Source organism: Podarcis muralis, chromosome 16, assembly GCF_964188315.1.
Source record: "Podarcis muralis chromosome 16, rPodMur119.hap1.1, whole genome shotgun sequence".
Taxonomy (NCBI): domain Eukaryota; kingdom Metazoa; phylum Chordata; class Lepidosauria; order Squamata; family Lacertidae; genus Podarcis; species Podarcis muralis.
Genome location: NC_135670.1, coordinates 13,881,356 through 13,893,870, shown reverse-complemented (window position 1 = coordinate 13,893,870; position 12,515 = coordinate 13,881,356). Strand labels below are relative to the sequence as shown.

The 12,515-nt window shown below is 47.0% G+C and overlaps 1 long non-coding RNA gene across 1 annotated transcript; it reads right to left on the bottom strand.

The window, feature by feature from the left end:
• Positions 1-446: 446 nt before the first annotated feature.
• Positions 447-5,297, bottom strand: LOC144325831 (uncharacterized). The gene is made up of 3 exons (XR_013391028.1): positions 5,018-5,297; positions 2,242-2,279; positions 447-604 (listed from the first exon to the last, which is right to left on the bottom strand). It is a non-coding gene; the product is annotated as an uncharacterized LOC144325831 (long non-coding RNA).
• Positions 5,298-12,515: the final 7,218 nt, after the last annotated feature.

Here is a 12,515-nt window from a genome sequence, read left to right as displayed (position 1 = left end):
TGCGCTGAGAGCCGGAGCCAGCGGCGCCCCCTTCCGCCGGGAGACCCTCACCCGCCCGCCGGCTTCCTCTCGGAGGGTTTTGGGGAGGGCAGGGCGCGTCGAGGCCCCTCGGAGCTCTCCTCCCTTCCAGTCGGCAGAAGCAGCCGCCGCCTGTGGCTGGGCCGAGGGGATGGCGAGGGCGGCGGGGTGTGGAGGCTGCCCGTGCCCGGCCAGGTGTTGGTGGCGGCGTCGGCGCTGCTGCAGCGGCTGCTCCTCCTGCGAGCAGTGAGTGGAGCGCAGCCGCAGCGGCGGCGGGGCGCGCACGCGCGCTAGGGTGCAAGGCTGGCGGTGGCGGCGGGGAGCCCGGCGGAGGAAGGAACTTGTCCCTTCCCTCTGGACTCGCCCCCCCCAGATGTTGCGCCCGGTGCGGCCGGCACCCCTGGCACCCCCCACGCTACGCCACTGGACAGTTCATCCGTTCTTACAGTGCAGGGAGCTGAACTCTTGGGCTATTACTATTATTTTTCTATCTTGTTTTTTCTGCCCTTCTCACTTCAGTCATAAAAGTCGTCTTTATCATGCAGGCTGTCATCTTTGCTTGCTTCCTCTGCGTCAGCCCAGAGATCTGTGGAGAGAAAAGGGTATGGCCATGGATTGAAGCGTCTCCTACAGTGTATTTCAGTATATTCCCTACTTTTGCAGGGCATTGGGGAACCTGCGGCCCTCCATATGTTGCTGGACTACAGCTCCTATAATCCCTGACCATGCTAGCTGAGGCTGAAGGGCACAGGAGACCAGCAACATCTGGAAGGCCAGAAGTTCCTCACCCCTGCTCTGTAGAAATATGCAGTCTCCTAGCAACACAGAGATCACTATTTTTTCCGCAGTTTGGTTGTACTCTTTTAGCTTGAGATGCCCGCGATTGAACCTGGACCTTCTTTATGCAGAGCCTAGATTCTACCACTGACTTTTAGTCCTTCCCTGTTTTGATCCCGGGGCCAATTCCAGACTATCACTATTTGGAAGAGTGGGCTTCTATTGCATACTGGCAAATTCAGTGTTCCTCCACTGAGTACAAGATTCACCCCAAAGCTTGTGCAAGCAATTAGAACTATGGCTGCATACACACGGCATTTTATTCTAGAATCTGTTGAGACTGAGTTGTTCCCCCACCGACATACCCTACACATAATCTAGATCTACTGCATGTTTTTTTGCTCCTTAAAAGTGCTTCTGGAGAAACTGTTTCCACTCCGGCAATGAAAGCTCGTTACAGATTGATTTTGCATTATCCCACAGGGTGTCCATTTGAAAATAGATGAAAACAAATGTAGGCAATGGATAGGGGCAGTTTGTATCCACACTTGCCCAAATACATTGAGGGTGGGTGTATATCAAGATCATAATCTCCTCTTTCTTCTTCATTTACCTAGGCATGTGTAGCAAGGAAAAGGCATGGATAACATAATTGGGGTGTGGGGAGGGCGGAGATTATAATACATTGCTCAGGAAACTGAACCCACCCTTGTGGACATCTAAAATCAATCTAGATTGAAATGAGCAAATTGAGGACAAGCATGAATTATTCCAAATTGAGAAAAACTACATTTTTGTGCTACAAACAGGTTAGTGAGCATGCCGCCTACACCCGGTCTTTATTGAACATTCATTCTGATTCATTTGCGGAGTGTTTACACATCTTCCTTTTAATCATTTGTGCATTCCCTACTTTCCATTGCATTTCCCCAATGCTTTCCTAACTACAAAAATCTATTCTTTTTTTCCCTTTTTTTGAAAAAAGTGTTGTTGCACTATGGTGACAAAACACTTCAATCCACTCTGATCAGGGAAGACGACATTTCCAGTATGTGCTCGAACCATTCCCGCAAAATAGCAACAGCCTGGAGGCATCCTCAGGTTGTGCAATTAAAGTGGATTTGGTGCCCTTGAGCAACAAATCTGCTTGGAAGAAAAACACAAAAAACCACCTCCCAGACTTTTTGTGATGAGTAAAGTGGAAGGAAAATGAACTGGAAAGTGTGGGACAACAATTGTTTGGCACAATGTCATATAACCTCCCAATAAATAAATCAGAATGAACATTCAATAAACAGTGGGTGTTGTATAACCTCCAGACTAAATGTGTGCAAAACGTATCGGGATGAACTATCAATAGACAGGTTGTCTGGAGTGGCATGGTTATTATCCTGAGAGATTCAGTTTTGGCTGCCATTTCTCTGTGCCCAAGAAATTTCCTCTCACCTGGGATCCTTTGAAGATCTGCCTCACTCTGCTGATCCCTGTGGAGAAAGAAAATCAGATCCTGAAAACTGGGGATCCAAATGCAAAAATGCCCCAAACAGGGCTTCACTGCAATACCAGAGTTGTGTCCCACACTGTGCTTCTCCTCCACCCCACCCCACCCTTGCCCCTCTTTGCACTTCCAAGCTGACCTGGCTAGGATTCCAGGTTCCATATAGCTCACAACCCCTCTGTTGCTGCAGTCAGAGGGAATAACCTACTCCTGTTTTGTTTCTTTCAGTGGGTTGTGTTTGCAGACCCTCCAAGTGTCCCTGTTTTCCAGTCGTCCTGGTTTCTGATTTGATCCTGGAATATCCCTCTTTTCCTTAAGTAAAGGTAAAGGTACCCCTGCCCGTATGGGCCAGTCTTGACAGACTCTAGGGTTGTGCGCCCATCTCACTCAAGAGGCCGTGGGCCAGCGCTGTCCGGAGACACTTCCGGGTCACGTGGCCAGCGTGACATCGCTGCTCTGGCGAGCCAGAGCCGCACACGGAAACGCCATTTACCTTCCCGCTAGAAAGCGGTCCCTATTTATCTACTTGCACCCGGGGGTGCTTTCGAACTGCTAGGTTGGCAGGCGCTGGGACCGAACAACGGGAGCGCACCCCGCCGTGGGGATTCGAACCACCGACCTTTCGATCGGCAAGCCCTAGGCACTGAGGCTTTTACCCACAGCGCCACCCGCATCCCCTTCCTCTTTTCCTTAGTACGTCCCTATTTTCATTGGAGTAATGTTGGAGGCAGGGCTGGATTTAGGTTTGATGAGGCCCTAAGCTCCTGAAGGTAATGGGGCCCTTATATGTCCAGCTGTCCTTTTGCCTGCCCTGCATCTTCCAACATTCACCTGGCCTTGGTTTCTAGCATTGTGAGAGAGACTGCATGGATATTGGAACAGCATAACTCCAAGGTCCACTAGGTTCAGTGGGTCTTCCTCACAAGCAAGTGACTCATAAGAGCATTGTCTGGGAGCCGCTAGATGGCGCCTTGTTATCATGGGATAATTGGTATTCGAGGCAATGGAGGATCTGATGACAAAGCGAGGGATGAAAGATGAAAATTCATCAGGCGGATGAATCATCTTCCTTATCAAGAAAGGCACAAATAGCTGGTGGTTTTCGGCTTAGGAAAAGCCATCCATGTAAGAGGAGACAAGCGTCTTCTAAGGTCATGGTGAGGGATGTGGGTAGAGTTAATAAGTCCAGTTCTCTTGCAAAGATGTTTAGATGGACTTCCTTGGAGAGGCAGGTCATCCAGGTGCTATTTAGGAACCTGAGGAGCTGCCTAATCCCAGGGTCAGACTATTTGTCCACATAGGCCAGTATTGGCTACTCAGGCATCCAATTAAATTGATAGGAGGCAGACACATGATGCGTATAAAATAAAGTACAGGCAACTCCTCATTTGCTCAGGGGTTATGTTCCAAGGCACCATACATTGAAGGGAAATCGTGTATATTGGGAACCCCATTGAAAAAGCCTGTAAACGCACTCTAAACCTCTGGAAACCCTTGAAAAACTCTTTAAAAAACCCAAAACTCCACCCAACTCCATCACAATCGCTCCCTCCAAACCTCCTTGTTCAAACTCCAAAACTCCACAGACCTCAAAGGTTGGTGCAAAGGCTCATGGGATTGCTAGATGCCATTTTCACGTTCCTTTAGGGCTGTTTTTGCCCCTTTCCATGCCACTTCCGGGTTTGCTTGTGCGCGGTCACACATGGCTCAAATGCGCATAAATGGGAAGTTGCCTGTTGTGATCTATGATTGCTCCATGGAGAAGGGCTGTAGCTCAGTGGCACAGCACCCACTTTGGGCAGAAGGTCCTAGGTTCCATCCCTGATATCTCCAGGCAAGACTGGGATAGTTCCTTCCCTGAAACCCTGGCAAGCCACTGGCAGTCAATCTAGACGAGGTTTTTCCCAAACTTTGGTCTCCCGCTATCTTTGGACTACAACTCCCATCATCCCTAGTTAGCAGGACAAGTGGTCAGGGATGATGGGACTTCTAGTCCCAAAGCAGCTGGAGACCCATTTGTGGAAAACCTTAATCTACACATCATATATTTATTACAGTGGGAACAGCTGGAGAAGGCAGAAGTCAATATGTTTTGCTATTAAAAAAATATTTGGTCTTGCTCATGATGTTTACCTTCATGCATGCATTGAGTAATGAATAAAAGTTGAGCTTTATCCAAGTCGTTAAATGGTCATAAGATAAATTAGGTCAGTTCTGAACTAGCTTATACTGGCAAAAGGCAGCATTGAGCAGCTTGTCACTCTGTTAAATATTATATGAAGGAAAGCTATTCCTATTTATTTTCAGCACAAGCAAAGCAGAAAAGCAGAAAAAGAATCTGTATATATCCTGAATTATTCTTATTTTATTGTAATGATTTGTGTAATGAACAGTATAACTAAATGTGTTCCTTTACTAAAAGGAAACTTTCTGCAAACACCTCTGTGGATACTGTCTTTAAATGGGATTTTTCCTCCACCAGCATTTGATTATTGTTCATAAAAATATTGGAAATAGTTAATGGAGAACTTCCTGGCTCCTGGGTTTAGGGGCTGCACATTTTATTATTGCAAATAAATATTTTTTATAGTTAAAGAGAAAAAAATCTAGACATTACTGAGCTAGATGAACCAATGGTCTGATTCTGTCTAAGACAGTTTCCAGTCTTCATGTTCCTTAAGATAGGATGGGGCGTAGGTAAAGGAGGAGAACATGATGCCCCACCTTGATTTTGGCTTTTTGGAGAAGGGAGCCAAGGCAGCTTCAATGTCTGTATCAGCTTCACTCTCTTCCACTTCTTCCTCCTCCTCCTCCTCTTCTCCTTCACAAATGGATTCTGTTCCTGCATTCGATAAATGCGTGTGAACTAGGAGAAATTTGACAGGAACAAGGGGGAAGATGGTGAGGGCTATAACCTGACATGGGAAAGTACTCCATATTGGTTGCCAGATTCTCAGTTGTCTCTTTGTTAAAAGGACTTCCTGGGCAGAATTTAAACCAGCCTTCCCCATACTGCTTTGTTTCCAATCAGTGCATGTCCCATAGCTGAAATCCTGCAGCTTTTCACAGCATAAATGTCCTGGGGTGGATTTTTTTGTGTCCCACTTTTTTGTGTTATAACACAAGAGTGCCCCTCCTGCAGTAACAGCAGCAAGAATATTATTGGCCCAAAAATGGAAGCAAGAAGAACTACCAACATTAGAAGAATGGAGGATGAAATTGATGGACTACGCAGAATTAGACAAGCTAACAGGAAGGATCCGAGACCGGCGGGACCAGAGGTTTACCGAAGACTGGACTAAATTTACTGAGTATTTGAAAAGTATTTGTGATGATCAGATTACGTTTGTAGGACTACAAGAAGTTCTGTGAGGAGTAATTTAAGAAATATTGTAAAAATGGAAAGGGAGAAATGATTTGTTAGAAAAGGTAAAGGCAATATTAAGTTAAGAATTTCAGGAGAAATAATAAAGATGGAAGACTATCAGACATGCTGAAGGAAGTCCAAACAAGGACATATGTATAATAATTTGTGTGGTAGGTCTTAAAAATTTTTGTATGCTATAAAATATAAATATAATATAGATAAATATAATATATAAATATAAAAATATTATTATTATTATTATTATTATTATTATTATTATTTATTTTTTTTTAAAGAGTGCCCCTCCTGACGACAAGAAGATTGAGAAAGCATCACGGAACAACGAATAAAGCAGAATGACATGCGGACAGTCCAGTATAAATCCACCACTGATGGGCTAATACATTAATGACACGTCGCAGAAGACACTCAGAAAAAGGGCAGTGGAAATGTCACCATACGTGCAGCCAGCGCTGTGCTTACCTTCCTCCATGAGCTTGACCCCCAGGGGTTGCCCATTCTGCAGACTGGAGGTCTGGCAGCTGCCGCCGTCATCCCTCAAAGAGAAGAAAGAAGAACAGTGATGGGGAAGGAGGGGTCCATCTCCCCACGCAGGATAGGGGAGGAGGGTTTTGCCCACCTTTCACCCCTCTGGAACACTGAGAACTTACTGCTCCGATGTGCTGCAGATCCTGGGTTCCAAAGAGAACTGCTCTGGACCAGTATTGATGCTGGCTACATCCTCTTCTGGGCTCCTGGCTCCCTCCTGGCTTTCTGGGCCTCCCTGCTCTTCACCGCTTCCTCCAGCCCTGTCTGGCTCGCCATAATCTCTGCTGGTTCCTCCTTCCTCCTTATCCTCAATCCAACTTCTTCCCTGGCCATTTCCATCTCCCATTTCCAACTTCACTGCTGCCACCTGAACTTCCAGCTCTGCAGTTGCCTCCCTGTTTTCTTGCACATTTTGAGTCTCCCCCAAAGATCCTGGTGTGTTGCTTCTTTCCCCTGTCCTGCTCTCACCCGCCACATGAATCCTACCCTCCTGTTCTCCCTGCCCAGGCTCCAGTACTTCAGCTCTGCCACTTTCCAGGGGCTCCACTTCATCCTGAGCTGCTGTTTCCCCTGGAGACCCATTGTCCCCGGACATTTTATCCCACCCCAAATCCAGACTTCCTGCAGCTTCGCCCACCTCACTGCCACTGCCTCTTCCCTTTTCCCGTTCCTCCTTTTCCCCAAGGTTTCCATCCTCCTGCCCATCCCGGCCCAATATTTCCTCTTGTCCCAAAAACTTGCTGGGCTCATGGATTATCGCTGTCTCATCCTCTTGCCGCAATCCTGGAAATCTGGAAACAGAGGGGGGGGGGGGAGGTTGTGAGGGCAAGGGCAACGGGCTCAGCTTCATAGGCTCCTTCCAAGGAATGCCAAGGATAGCAAGTTATTGAGCTTCTCCCCACTCCTGACAACTCTCCCGGTGGAGAACCAAGGGTAGCTGAGATTCCAGGGTGGTGGTAAGAATACCTGTTTGGGGGCACCTGGGACAAATCTTCACTTAAAACCGTTGTGGGAGCACCCTGGCACTGTTTCAGCTGCATCCCTTGTTGCCTCAGCAATGCCTTGGAGGCACTTTCAGCCACCCAGTGCTCCAAATCTGCCTCAGCTGTGTCCTGGCCACAGCCACCCGAGCTCATCCCCAGCGGTCCACGCTGACCCCAAGAAGCTGGCGAGAGAAAGAGGGAAAATAGGTTTAAGTTTTACAGCTGACCTGGTGGCAGGACTTTAACTTGAAATTGAGTCTTCAGACTCTGAGCACACAGGCAAGAAATAAAAGCTAAGCGGACTTCTGAGCAAGTGCAAAGTACTTTCCCTGATGGGCAGAAGGTTCTGTTCCCCAGAATTTCCTGGGTGTTGTTAAGAGATAGAATAAACCTGACGCCAGCATCCTTACCTGTTGTGTCTCTAAAAAGCATCGCAGCCTGTGACCTTCCTTGTGGGCTGCAGGCCAGGCTGCGACCGTTCCACCTCACCGACATGTTGTTCAGCTCCTCTCTGGAGCATCCACTGCTGCTGCTTTCTTCCCTCGGGACCTCCCTTGTGATGGTGGTGCTGGCAGCAGGATGGTCCTCTGGCCCCTGGACTATGCTAGTCCTCTGCCATTCCTGGGAAAGGTCTCTCCTCAACCTGGTGGCCTCTCTAGGGATTGTCCAAGGTTGGGAGGACAGAGAAAAGGATCCACCTTGGTCAGGAGATATCAAGACTTCCTCATCCTTCTGGGGTTGCCATGGAGACCGCGAGGAAGACCAGGCCTGACTGCGATGTTCTCTGGAAGTTTGGGAGCTGAGTGTTAAGGAGGGGAAAGGCTGGGCCACGGAATGGCCCCAGCTCTTCCTGTGCTCCCCAAAACCTGACCAGAGTCTCCCATAAGTTTCCGGGGCCCAGGATGGCACCGTTTCAAAGGGGTGAAACGGCAACTGTTCTCTCTGGCGCCCGATTTCAAAAGGGAGCTTCCCATTCCAGTTAGCAGAGTGGGGTCTTGCCAGCAGTTCCTGTGATGCAAAGAGCGAAAGAAAGGCACGTGGGAGCCAGAATGGGAAATATTTCAAATATTCACTCTTCAAATGGTTATTTCCTTATGGTTGCTGGTGGTTTGAAATAAAACAGGGTTTGATTGTTTCTAAATGTATTTTAAAGAGCCCACAGCGAAAAGCTAATAGATAACCGTCAGCATCAGAAGGTGAATGCTATACCTCAAACTTCAGAACTAGAATCTGGATGACAAATATTTATTCCTGAATTTATAAACTGCTCTGCCTTAAGAGAATTCCCCAGTGGTGAACAAAAATGAAACATAAATATTCTTTTTTGACTTTTATTGCAGAAATTATTTCATAAATGTAAAAAGTTGGCAACATTTCAGATTTGAATGGGACCCTCTTCAGATGCAAGGAAATAGGTCTGAAACTTATTGGGGGGGGGGAGGTGCTGGGGCACAATTTTCCCATTCCTAAATGCATATGAAATTTCACTTCAAAATAATATTATTCATTGGGTTTTGGCACAGCGGATTATATAGTTCACAGCAGCCACCTGAGTTAATTTACCTGTCTCACATCAGACCCCTGTGGCTTCTGAAGGCCTCTGCTCAGATGCGGAAGGGATTCTTCATAGTCGCTCTGAAATAAAAAGTAGCTTTGGATCATCTGGGGGTGCCGATTTCTCCACCCCCAATTTTATCCACCAGCACCCCTTAGTTTAACTCTTGGCAGGTGAGGAGAGATTAGAACTTCAGATCAGCCATTTGTTTTCTCCATCATGGGAGCATGAATCTAGCTTGGAAGGTTAATAGTGACCCAGGTGGGTCCTTCAAAAGGATGTTTCTGGGCCGCCTGTTTCGCTCAGGTCGGGCTTGCGGGTTTCCTGTGATGGGCATCTGGCTGACCACTGTAAGAACATGATGCTGGATTAGATGGGCCTTTGGCCTGGTCCAGCAGGCAGGCTCTTCTCATGTTCTTATGATGGCAAAAGTCCTCTTTGTCTAGGATCCAACAGCAACAGCTTACTATCCCCATTCAGGGAGGATGAGGAGTAACAGCCCAAGCCAATGGCAAATAGTCAGCAACATCTGCAGGGCAACAGGTTACTCCTTCCTGCGCTGCATGGAGGTTTAATTTTGGCCGTTGACATACTGCACCTTGATCCAGTTTCTTTTTAAAAGCTACCTTAGATTAGCAGCCATCCCTACCAACTTATGAATATCACCTGTTAGTTATACGTTGCACCCTATAATTCCAAAACCTAAGAATTCAGCAGGCAGATCTCTACCCGCCACTGCATCTGCATGCTGGGGGGAAATTGGGCCTATTAAACGTCTGCCTCTCAAGATGTTGAATGCATGAGAATTGCTAATCCTGCCCTTGCAATATAGCAACACTACACAGAGGAAACCCACTGCTAGCAATTGATGGGGATTCTTCTCCTGTGAATCCGATTTCAAACAACCCCCTTGCCCGTTTTTCTTAGCTACCTTGGCTAAATCGCTTCTCTTCCTCCTCCTCCTCTTCCTCAATGCATCTATCTTGGCCGACAGATCCGCCAACTGGGCCTCCACTTCAGCAAAGTCCTGCAACAGCTGTTTGTTCCGGATCCGTGCTTGGTTCTCATGCATGCATAGCTCAGTCCATAACCTGCATAGTGCAGCCACTTGCGTCTTTGGGCTAGGGGAGAAAAGGAAAATGACTGGCAAGGCACAAAGTGAAGCAGGGTAGCAAAAATAACTTGGAGGGAGGAAATATTATAAGAGGTTGGTCAGGGTGGGGGAAGGTAAGCATCTTGCCATCTGATGCTAAAGAGTGCCATGTATCTCCAGGGCTTAAGGCTTCGTGGGAAGCCCTCAAAAGCACCCTGCTGGTGACCAGGCTTTGCATTACTGGTGAGCTACATTGAGGAAAGTGTTGTTCTGCATAAGCTGGGCAGTCATGTTTTTTTATTAAGATGCAGCTGCAATTGCTCGTGATCTTCCTTATCTCATTGCTGTGCCGCTCAGCACGTAGTGTTGTCTATGAATGAGGGAGAAAAGGAGAGAGAGATGTGGAGACGCAGGAGGAGAGACTGAATAAAAGAACTGAAGAACTGTAAAGTTGCAGGAATCTGGCAACTGGGCTGCATGCTTGCTGTGAACTTTAAGGAAGCAGGAACTGAAAAGCAGAAACCCTCTCTGGGCTCAGAGAGAGAAATTGGGCAAGAAACCGCGATGTCTTTAGTGTGTTTTAGTAACACAGAAGTTCATCCTGACATATGTGTGGAATGTGTTGTATAAGGTATGGAGGTGCTACTAAGTAAAACTCTGCTAAAAGTTTAATGGTCCTCCTCATAGCTTCCCTAGAAAGATGGATACTAGGGCTGGATGATGTATTGCTACACCATCCAAAATCGCTTTGAAGTCCACATTGTGATAACGGTTTCATAATATCTGACATGGTGATATATCACAAATTACAATGTGTGTGCTAGGTAAAAAACCGTGATATGGGAAAAACCGTGAAGCTGGTAATCACTTCTCTCATGATTCCTGCTGCCCCTGTTGCTCTGTACTATAAAATAACAGTTGTAACAATATGTTAAAGGTAAAGGTAAAGGGACCCCGACCATTAGGTCCAGTCGCGGACGACTCTGGGGTTGCGACGCTCATCTCGCTTTACTGGCCGAGGGAGCCGGTGTACAGCTTCCGGGTCATGTGGCCAGCATGACTAAGCCGCTTCTGGCGAACCAGAGCAGTGCATGGAAATGCCGTTTACCTTCCCACCGGAGCGGTACCTATTTATCTACTTGCACTGCGTGCTTTCAAACTGCTAGGTTGGCAGGAGCAGGGACCGAGCAACAGGAGCTCACCCCGTCGCGGGGATTCGAACCGCCAACCTTCTGATCGGCAAGCCCTAGGCTCTGTGGTTTAACCCATAGTGCCACCCGCGTCCCTTTAACAATATGTTAAATGTAAGTAAAAAATGGATCAGTTTTAGACACCTAAGTAGTAGCCATTCCCAGGACACTACTCCATTCACGTCTACATAGTTACATCCTTATTTCAGACATCAGGATGTATCACAATGTTGAAAACCAGGTATCGCTCAGCCCTAATGCATAACTCTCCCTCCACGCCAGTTAAAGAGAATACGATCTAAGTGTGTGCATGTGAAGCAGAATGTTGGGACAGCAATAAGAGATGTACTGTCATGAGCTCCGCAAGTTAACAGTATCAGAGGATGCCTGGGGAATGTCTCTGGAGCCCTGATGTGGGAGCAGTGGACTCCAGGTGTCTGTTGGAGGTTTCCAGCTGTGCCTCCACATCTTCTCAGCCTGGATATTTGTAACATAAAATAAAAATGCAAATACGGCAACATGGCAACCCGACCTGAGTAAGCACTCCATTCCTGGAATGTGTTGCCACTTGGAGAAGTAGGGCAAATACAACACATCCAACGGATGGCTGGAGAGGACATCCTGCAGTTACCATCCAACTAGGAAGTCCACTCTGCTCTATGCCAGAACTGAGCCCTTAATGTGGAGGCACCTGTCCTTTGGCAGCCTTCTATTTCAGTGCTTCTTGGAGACATTCCTCTTTCAACAATGAATGTATTTCCTCCAGTTGGCATCTCTACTGGATATATATATATATATATACACCGTATTTTTCCGTCTATAAGACGCCCCCATGCCCCCTATTTTGGGGGGACTCAGATTTAAGAAAATGGGGGGAGATGGCCCAGAGTATAAGATGCCCCCTAATCTTTGACATTATTTTTTAGGTGAAAAGCCTAGTTTTATACAGTATGTATAAATACGGTATGTATTCACGCCACACCACTTTCTGAGCAGTATCAGATTCCAGGAGTTCCAGGCACTTCCCCAGGCTTCGCGTTTCCTTTTGGAAATGAGGCGCAGCAGACGGTGGAGTCTTTATGATATATGATTTATTTACATGTATATACAACCTGAGCCTAGGATGGGGGGGCTCACAGTACAAACACCCCCAAAGGGTCTTGTTTCTTCCAGAGCTTCAGCCTTGGATTAAAACAGACATCAGACATTGCTCTCCAACTTTCTCTCCAGCTTGCTCCTAGGTCACACATCACGGCAAACTCTCAACTTTCAACTCAGGATTTGCCCTTCTAACTATCTCTCATTTGTTGTCTCGCACAGAGCCCACTTTCCTTTGTTCTCTTAATGGTCCATCTCTCAAGTGATCATCTTAATGCAGGAAACTAGCCTGGCTTATATTTAGAAGGACCTCGGATACAGCTTACCCCCCCCAACTTGTAACAATACATTTGGAGTGGTGTTTTAAATTTTATGTGTTCTTAATTG